Source organism: Mirounga angustirostris, unplaced genomic scaffold (assembly GCF_029215605.1).
Source record: "Mirounga angustirostris isolate CCGP_5_RB_7025 unplaced genomic scaffold, mMirAng1.0.hap1 SCAF_8, whole genome shotgun sequence".
NCBI lineage: Eukaryota > Metazoa > Chordata > Mammalia > Carnivora > Phocidae > Mirounga > Mirounga angustirostris.
In genome coordinates, this window is record NW_026991716.1 from 142,608,106 (window position 1) to 142,616,292 (window position 8,187).

Here is an 8,187-nt window from a genome sequence, read left to right on the forward strand (position 1 = left end):
GGAAACTTTTCTGGGACATGCCCAAAAATACATTTTTAAAAAGAAGATGAGGGGCGTCTGGGTGGCGCAGTCGGTTGAGTGTCCAACTCTTGGCTTCAGCTCAGGTCATGATCTCAGGGTCCTGGGTTCGAGTCCCGCGTCGGGCTCTGCACTCAGTGGGGAGTCTGCTGGAGATTCTCTCTCTCCCTCTGCCCCTCCCCTGGCTCTCTCTCAGATAAATAAATAAATCTTTAATAACCTCAGATGGTATTCATGTTTCCTGACAGAGTTAAGCTTCGTGACACATGACAAATTCAACTGCAAGGGCAGAAGTGTGGGGACATCCTAAATCTCTCGATCAATTCTCACTTGGCATGAGACAGGATCAGTGCAAGCGAGGACCTGCCCGCTTTTCAGGGCCAAACCATCACTTGCTGAGGTCCATTACGTGGTACTTGGCTTTTCTCTCAAGGAGCAAAAGGATGGCTCTCTGAGACCTCGGTTTGTCTGCCTCCACTCTGTGAAAACGTGGCCCCAAGGGCACAAACCCTCTCCCAGTGTGAAGAAAGGAATATTAAGGGTTAGTGTGCCACAATGCATAGCTTTGTTCAGGGGTCTCTGAAGACAGTTTCCGGCAGTATTTTTCACCTATCAGACAGATCATGAAATAGCAACGTTTGGAAAGACTTTGCCTCAAGGTGAGCTCGTCCAATCTCCTCATTGAAAATGTGGGGAGGGGCGCCTGGGTGGCTCAGTCGTTAAGAGTCTGCCTTCGGCTCAGGTCATGATCCCGGGGTCCTGGGATCGAGCCCCGCATCGGGCTCCCTGCTCCGCGGGAAGCCTGCTTCTCCCTCTCCCACTCCCCCTGCTTGTGTTCCCTCTCTCGCTGTCTCTCTCTCTGTCACATAAATAAATAAAATCTTTAATTAAAAAAAAAAAGAAAATGTGGGGAAAATTAAATCCAGGGCCATCTGTGGAGGTGCCCAGATCGTGTGGATCCCTGGGCCTACACATTGGATTTAATTATTTTCCTACTCTCATCTTTTTCACTTTTATTAAACTATACTTGATATGGGCTGAAAAGCGAGCTCTAAACCATGTCTGGGAAGTAGCATTGTTTTTGTTTCTCTTCTACTTCATCTCATGTACAATTATTTTGTGCTCAATTGCATGTATTGGTAAAAATGTGTTGAGTCAACGCTAATATTAGTTTTATAGTTTTGCACATATAGTGATTGTGATTCTAGAATAAAGCATATGTAATTTAACCCCATGACTTCTTTCCAGAAATATTTTAAAAAAATTTTTTTATTTAAGTTCAATTTAGTTCACATAGAGTGTATTATTAGTTTCGGGGGTAGAGTTTAGTGATTCATCAGTTGCATACACCCAGGGTTCATTCCATCACATGCCCTCCTTCATGCCTATCCCCCAGCTACCCCATCCCCCCACCCGCCTTCCCTAGGGAGGCAAACCCCCAGTTTGTTCCCTAGAGTTAAGAGTCTCCGATGGTTTGCAGAAATGTTTTCCTTTTGAAGAACAAGATATCTCCTAAATTATTTCATGTTCTTCTCTTTCCGTATAAAGGTAGTCCAGCTAGAGAGCTCCGTCACGCAGCTTTCTCATCTTGAATTGGAATTTAATTGTGAGTTTTTAAAATGCCTGATGGCATTCAGTTTATTTTGAGGGAAAGCAGAGCTTGGGGCTCTCGAAAGGCACCTGAGGGGCACGGAAGTAGGAGCAACCAAGAGCCCTCACATCTCCCCTCATATTATCTAACCCTTCAATACAGGCATCCTCATGGTCATTGTAAAGTGAGAACACTGGGTTCACAGACATTTAGGGACTTGTCCCAGGGCCCCCAGCTGGCAGGTGGCAGAGAAGCAACCCAGGTTGTGGGCTTGGGATCTGCGTGGTTCACAGCCCCTTCCTGCTCTGCCCCCAAAGAGGTTACACTCAAGCTGGTCAAGGCAAGTAAGAGGCAAGAAAGAAAGATGAAATGAAACTATGTTTCCCCTACAGCAGGAGGATGTAAAAGTGAGAAATCTGCACGCATGAAGTGAGTCACGTGTGCCCTCAGGAAGCCGGGAGAACAGGTCTGGGCTCGGCAACAGGAATTCCCTGTTTCGCTCATTTTCTTTACTCGGTCAGCTGGTCACCTGCAACATCTCGGCTGGGTCCATCGTAATTCTGTAAGCATGTTTCTCATTTCCCCCTCAGTTTTACTGGATATACAAGCCTGGCTTTTTCTTTAAATTGGAAACGATCAACATGAGGTTAAGACATCAGGTCACAACTAGATTGAAAAAGCAGGCTCAGTTATTAGATATAAAAAGTTTAGTGTTTCGATGCAAATAATTAATGTGTATTAGAAACTAAATGCATATTTATTATATGTGCTATAATTAATAGAGCAGCTAGAGAAATACGTTTCAAAGAAAAACGAGATGTACATTATAATTATTTTTAAAAATACATCCCGCCATGTGGCCAGAACTACCTTCTGTGATAAGAAATAACTGTGTGCCCTAGTAAATGACCATCAGTGCAGTATTCCTCATGGAAATCCACAGCATGGTCTTTCTAAGTGATACCTTTTTAAAGATTCATTGCAACTTACTATCAGTGGTCACCAGATCTTTAGATTTCAGAAACATTTTAAAGAAAAGACGGGGCGGTGGAGGAGACATGAGGAACCAATTTCCAGTTTTATAGGCCTGTTCTGTAATTGTATTTTACGATCACATCAATGGATCTTGACAAATTCAGTGAATTAGAACACAAATATGTAACGATTGCAAGTCAGTAAGTATAACTCTTTAAAAATTTCACTACACCTTTTTTTTTCTTGTGTCACTTTAGACTGGGAAAAACCCTGTCACCCACACATAGTTGTTCTCCAATACTTAGCACCCCTTTTCTGTGTGGCATATATTCAGCTTTCTCAGCCAGCTCTGGGACAGTGTCTGTCCCTCTCCACCCAACAGCAGGTGTCCCTCAGTTCTGCTGCTAGCATGTCAGGCATGCAGACTCCCTGAACACACACACACACACACACACACACACACCACATGAAAGAGAGTAGGAAGGAAGGAAAATAAGAAAGAAAGGGGGAGGGAGGAAGGAAAACCAAAGAAAAATAAAAAGGAAACCTAATCCAGCAACGACAAAAACTTTTAAAGTCTGGGAAAGAGAAAAAAAGGAAATTGTTTATGCCAAAAATTGGCCACAGACTAACGCAAGGCTTGGTCCAAACTCTGGTGACTCACTGACCCATATGGGATTAGACCTTGCAAGACATAGTCAGTGCTCATTAGTGGCTGGTAAGTTCCCGCAGTTCTTGGAGGAGTGCCTAAAGGCGCCCCAGACCTCCGCGTTGGTGGACACGCACCCCCCCATCACTGGCATTCACCCTCCCCACTGCCATCAGCTCACCTAAATTTCTTCTCTCCTTAAAGACATCACCGTCATGTTTTTTCCTGACAATTCCGCCATGCTATTTCTTTCATTTGGGGCATTTTGTTGAAATGTTTTATTTCACTTGTCATTTCGTATGCTCCTGTCCTACCAGTGAACCAGATAACAAGGTCTCAAACGACAGCACCCAGCCATACTGGTGTGGCTGTGTGTTACTCACACTACATTGCAGGACACAAATATTTCAATATTTGTGCGTTCTACGTCGTCTCACCATGAGCTGGAGGCACAGAAAACCTTTTGTACATAGTAAGAGCTGTCTCTTGATGAAGCTGGTCCAGGTGCCGTTTGAGCCATGCCCTTGTAGCAGTTCATTTAATCTTGACAACAATCATTAAGGTAGAAATAATCCTTTCCATTTTATTATTCCCCTTTTTACACACGAGGAAGCCAAGGCCCAAGATCCCTCAGCTAGTGAGCGGTGGAGTGAGTAGAACGCTTGCTATGCTTGTGGGGTGAAATGCTGCCTTTACAGAATAAAATTCAGTTCAGCATAGATTGTAGGAGAAAACCCAGGAGAACCGCGGGGTTTGCTTGTGGCCAGAGCAGTGTTGCAGAGGGTTTAAACGTTTCGGCTCTGCCACAGAAAGACCTGGGGTCTGAATCCTTGCTCTGATACTTCACTGTTGCCTTTGGGCATTTTACTTACTGTTTGGAATCTGTCCTACCACCTGGAAAATAAGGAATATTAGTACTTTCCTCATATGCTCTCGAGAAATGAGAGATATTATAAACCAATTTAGGAAAATCACACTGGTTTTGATATGTTCTACTGTTAAAAATCTGTTTGCAAAAAAATATCAAACGCTGTAGATGGGGCGATGTTACTATGATTATTATCCTTTTTGGAGAAATCTGCAGAGTTTAGATATAGCCTTTATTATAATCTGTAGCAATTAATTTAAACAGTGAAGTAATTTGTTGAAAACTTTCCATTTCTGGTTTTAAAAATCTAGTTTAGAGTCCAGTGATTCGGCGGGAGAAGATGGTGACCGTGTGGGATGAGGCTGAGCAAGATGGAATTGGGGAGGAGGTGCTCAAGACATCCACAGAAGAGATTATCCAGCACACACAGCTGCTGGACAGTGAGCTCAAGATCATGAAGAGTGAAATATTGTGAGTTACCCACGAACTCCAAGCCATGAAGGACAAGATCAAAGAGAACAGTGAGAAAAATCAAAGTGAACAAGACCCTGCCATACCTTGTGTCCACGTTATCAAGCGTCTAGATGTTGATCCCAATGACCAAGAAGAGGATGGTGCCAATATTGACCTGGATTCCCAGAGGAATGGTAAATATGCAGTGATCAAAACCTCTACATGACAGACATACTTCTTGCCTGTGATTGGGTTGGTGGATGCTGAAAAGCTAAAGCCAGGAGACTTGGTGGGTGTGAACAAAGATTCCTATCTGATCCTGGAGACCCTGCCCACAGAGTATGACTCTCGGGTGAAGGCCATAGATGTGGATGAGAGGCCCACAGAACAATGTAGGGACATCGGAGGCCTGGACAAGCAGATTCAGGAGCTGGTGGAGGCCATTGTCCTGCCAATGAACCACAAGGAGAAGTTTGAGAACTTGGGGATCCAGCTTCCAAAAGGGGTGTTGATGTATGGCCCCCCAGGTACGGTGAAGACCCTGCTGGCCCGGGCCTTTGCCACACAGACCAAGGCTACCTTCCTGAAGTTGGCTGGCCCCCAGCTGGTGGAGATGTTCATTGGGGATGGTGCCAACCTGGTCCAGGATGCCTTTGCCCTGACCAAGGAGAAAGCTCCATCCATTATCTTCATTGATGAGCTGGATGCCATTGGCACTAAGTGCTTTGACAGTGAGAAGGCTGGAGACCGGGAGGTGCAGAGGACAGTGTTGGAGCTTCTGAACCAGCTGGATGGGTTCCAGCCCAACACTCCAGTAAAGGTGACTGCAGCCACCAACAGGGTGGACATCCTGGACCCCGCACTGCTCTGCTCAGGCCGTCTGGACCGGAAGATTGAATTCCCCATGCCCAGCGAGGAGGCCTGGGCCAAAATCATGCAGATCCACTCCCGCAAGATGAATGTCAGTCCCGATGTGAACTACAAGGAGCTGGCCCGCTGTACGGATGACTTCAGTGGGGCCCAGTGCAAGGCCATGTGTATGGAGGCGGGCATGATCGCACTGCACAGGGGTGCCAAGAAACTCACACACAAGGACTACACGGAGGGCATCCTGGAGGTGCAGGCCAAGAAGAAAGCCAAACTGAAGTACTACGCCTAGGAAGTTGCCCACCACACCTGCTCCCTGGTCTGGTGCTGGGTAAAATTCATAATAAAAGATGGTTGCAGGTCAAAAAAAAAAAATCTACTTTATTTTTCTAAAACATCTCCTCTGAAACTGCAAGAAAAATCCTTTTAAGGGCAGAGTCAGTAAAATATCAGTAGGTAAACAACAAGGAACCTTTCTTAGTTCCTAACTGTAGAGCCTGTCCTTCCACCTTACTTACTATATGTCCCCGTCTCCTCGTCCCCTCTGCTGCCTGTCCACAGTCATCCCCGGTGAGAAGCATAAGGGAATGGGTGTGTACGAGAAGGCAGATTCTCCATCATTGACAGGTTAGGATGACTGGAACCCAGAAAAAAGGGTTTATTTCTAGCTGCTTTTGCACATCCTGTGTATGGTATGATAATCACTAATATTTACCTGAAATAAAATGTTTAGCCTAGAAAGAGCGTGCTTGCCTTGATAGCTTCATCCTTATCTATGCTTGTTACCTAGTTACATGCTGCTTACAAGGCCTTAGAAGAGTTTTGTTGGAAGTTTGATTTGTCTTGTCCTCACTCTTAATCTGGCACCAAACTAAGGCGGAGTGCTCGGCTGAAAAACCCCACGTGCAGTGTAGACTGTGTGTGATCTGGAGACCCTAGCAGATCATCCTCAAGCGTTGGGCAAATTAAGGTCAATTCTGCACGCTGTTGTTTTGTTTTGCAACCTAGTTGAGTTGTTTATTTCTTATGCCCACACTTTTATTGTTTATTTGTCACGTGGACAACACTTCCTGCTGGCAGTCTGTCCAGGCGGGGATTTTCTCTAACCCAGGAAATGAAGTCATCCGACATCTCTGTCCCTGTCTCTGCAGGGACTCCGCCTCCCCTTCCCGAGAGAAGCAGGCACTTCGGAAGTATTTATTTCAAGACAGATGCAAAGATGGTGACAAATAAATAGAAATAAATGTGCTTAATAGTGTACCAGGGCATGCAGAATCATTCCATTTCTGCAGAACTTTGGAGACGTGTGAGAACTCGATGTGATTCAGGGCTCTTTTTATATAGCCACGGAAAGATTATATAACATGCAATTTTGACTAAAAAAGATGCTAACTACTTGAGTCTTTCAAACTTTTTATTGTTTTATAATTGATTTTCTGGCTCACAAATAACACGCTCTATTTCTAATTTATACTTTTAGCTAAAGTGAAAAGAGATGCCTTCTCATGTTTCTACATAAAAACACGGACTTGATCTCATGATCATTTCATTCTGTACTTGCACTTAGAGGTTTTCCCTCTCAGTTTCCCTAAAACACCAGGTCAGATGGCATTGAAAACAAATGACATATTCTTAGGGGCACCTGGGTGGCTCAGTGGGTTAAGGGTCTGCCTTTGGCTCAGGTCATGATCCCGGGGCCCTGGGGTTGAGCCCAGCATCCAACTGATTTCCTGCTCAGTGAGGGGTCTGCTTCTGCTGGTCCCCCTGCTTCTGTCCCCCTTGCTTCTGTCCCCCCCACCGCTTCTGCCCCTCCCCCTGCGTCTCCCTCTCCCTGTGCCCCTCCCCTCCCCCTACTTGTGTACTGTCTTTCTCTCTCTCTCTCAAATGAATAAATTACAGAAATCTTTAAAAAATTACTTATTTTTAGATTAAGGGATTAAAAAGAGAAACCAAGAATTATGTTTATATAAATATATGTTTATTTAAAATATTTGATTGAGATATAATATATACCTATATACCACAAGATGCATCCTCTATTTTTTGTTTTTATTTTTTTAAAGATTTTACTTATTTATTTATTATTTTAGAGAGAGAAAGAAAGAGAGAGTGGGAGGAGGGGCAGGGGGAGAGGGGGTGAATCCCAAGGAGACTCTGCACTGAGCATGGAGCCTGAGAGGGGGCTTGAACTCACGACCCTGAGTCATGACCTGAGCCAAAACCAAGAGTCGGTAACTTAACCGACTGCATCATGGGCCACCTGATGCATCCTTTAAAAGTGTACAATGCAGGGGCGTTTATACACTCACAAGGTTGTGCAACCATCACCACCATCTACTTGGGGAACATACATCACCCCCAAAGGAAACGGCACACCTCTGAGAATTTACTCTCTTTCCTTCTGTCCCCAGCTCCTGAGAACTGCTCATCTACTTTCTGTCTGTGGGTTCATCTATTCTGGACGTTTGACATAAGTGAAATTGTACAGCAGGTTGCCATGGTGACTGGCTTCTTCCCCTTGGCATAGAGTTCCTAAGGTTCATCCATGTTTTAGCGTGTATCAGTACTTCATTCCTTTTTATGGCTGAATAATATTCCACATTGTGTTTATCTATCAGTTGACAGACATTTGGATTGTCTCCCCTTTGGGGCTATTATTATATTGCTCCTATCAACACTCGGGAACACAAGCTTTTGTGTGACTATATGCTTTCAATTATCTTGGGTAGAGATTTACTAGTGGCTTTGGTAGGTCATAGGGTATCT

General features: G+C 44.6%; 1 pseudogene across 1 annotated transcript; it reads left to right on the top strand.

The window, feature by feature from the left end:
- The first annotated feature begins 4,407 nt into the window (after positions 1 to 4,407).
- On the top strand, positions 4,408 to 5,796 carry LOC123837321 (26S proteasome regulatory subunit 6A-like; annotated as a pseudogene). The gene has a single exon (XR_006789179.2). The product of XR_006789179.2 is annotated as a 26S proteasome regulatory subunit 6A-like (transcript).
- Positions 5,797 to 8,187: the final 2,391 nt, after the last annotated feature.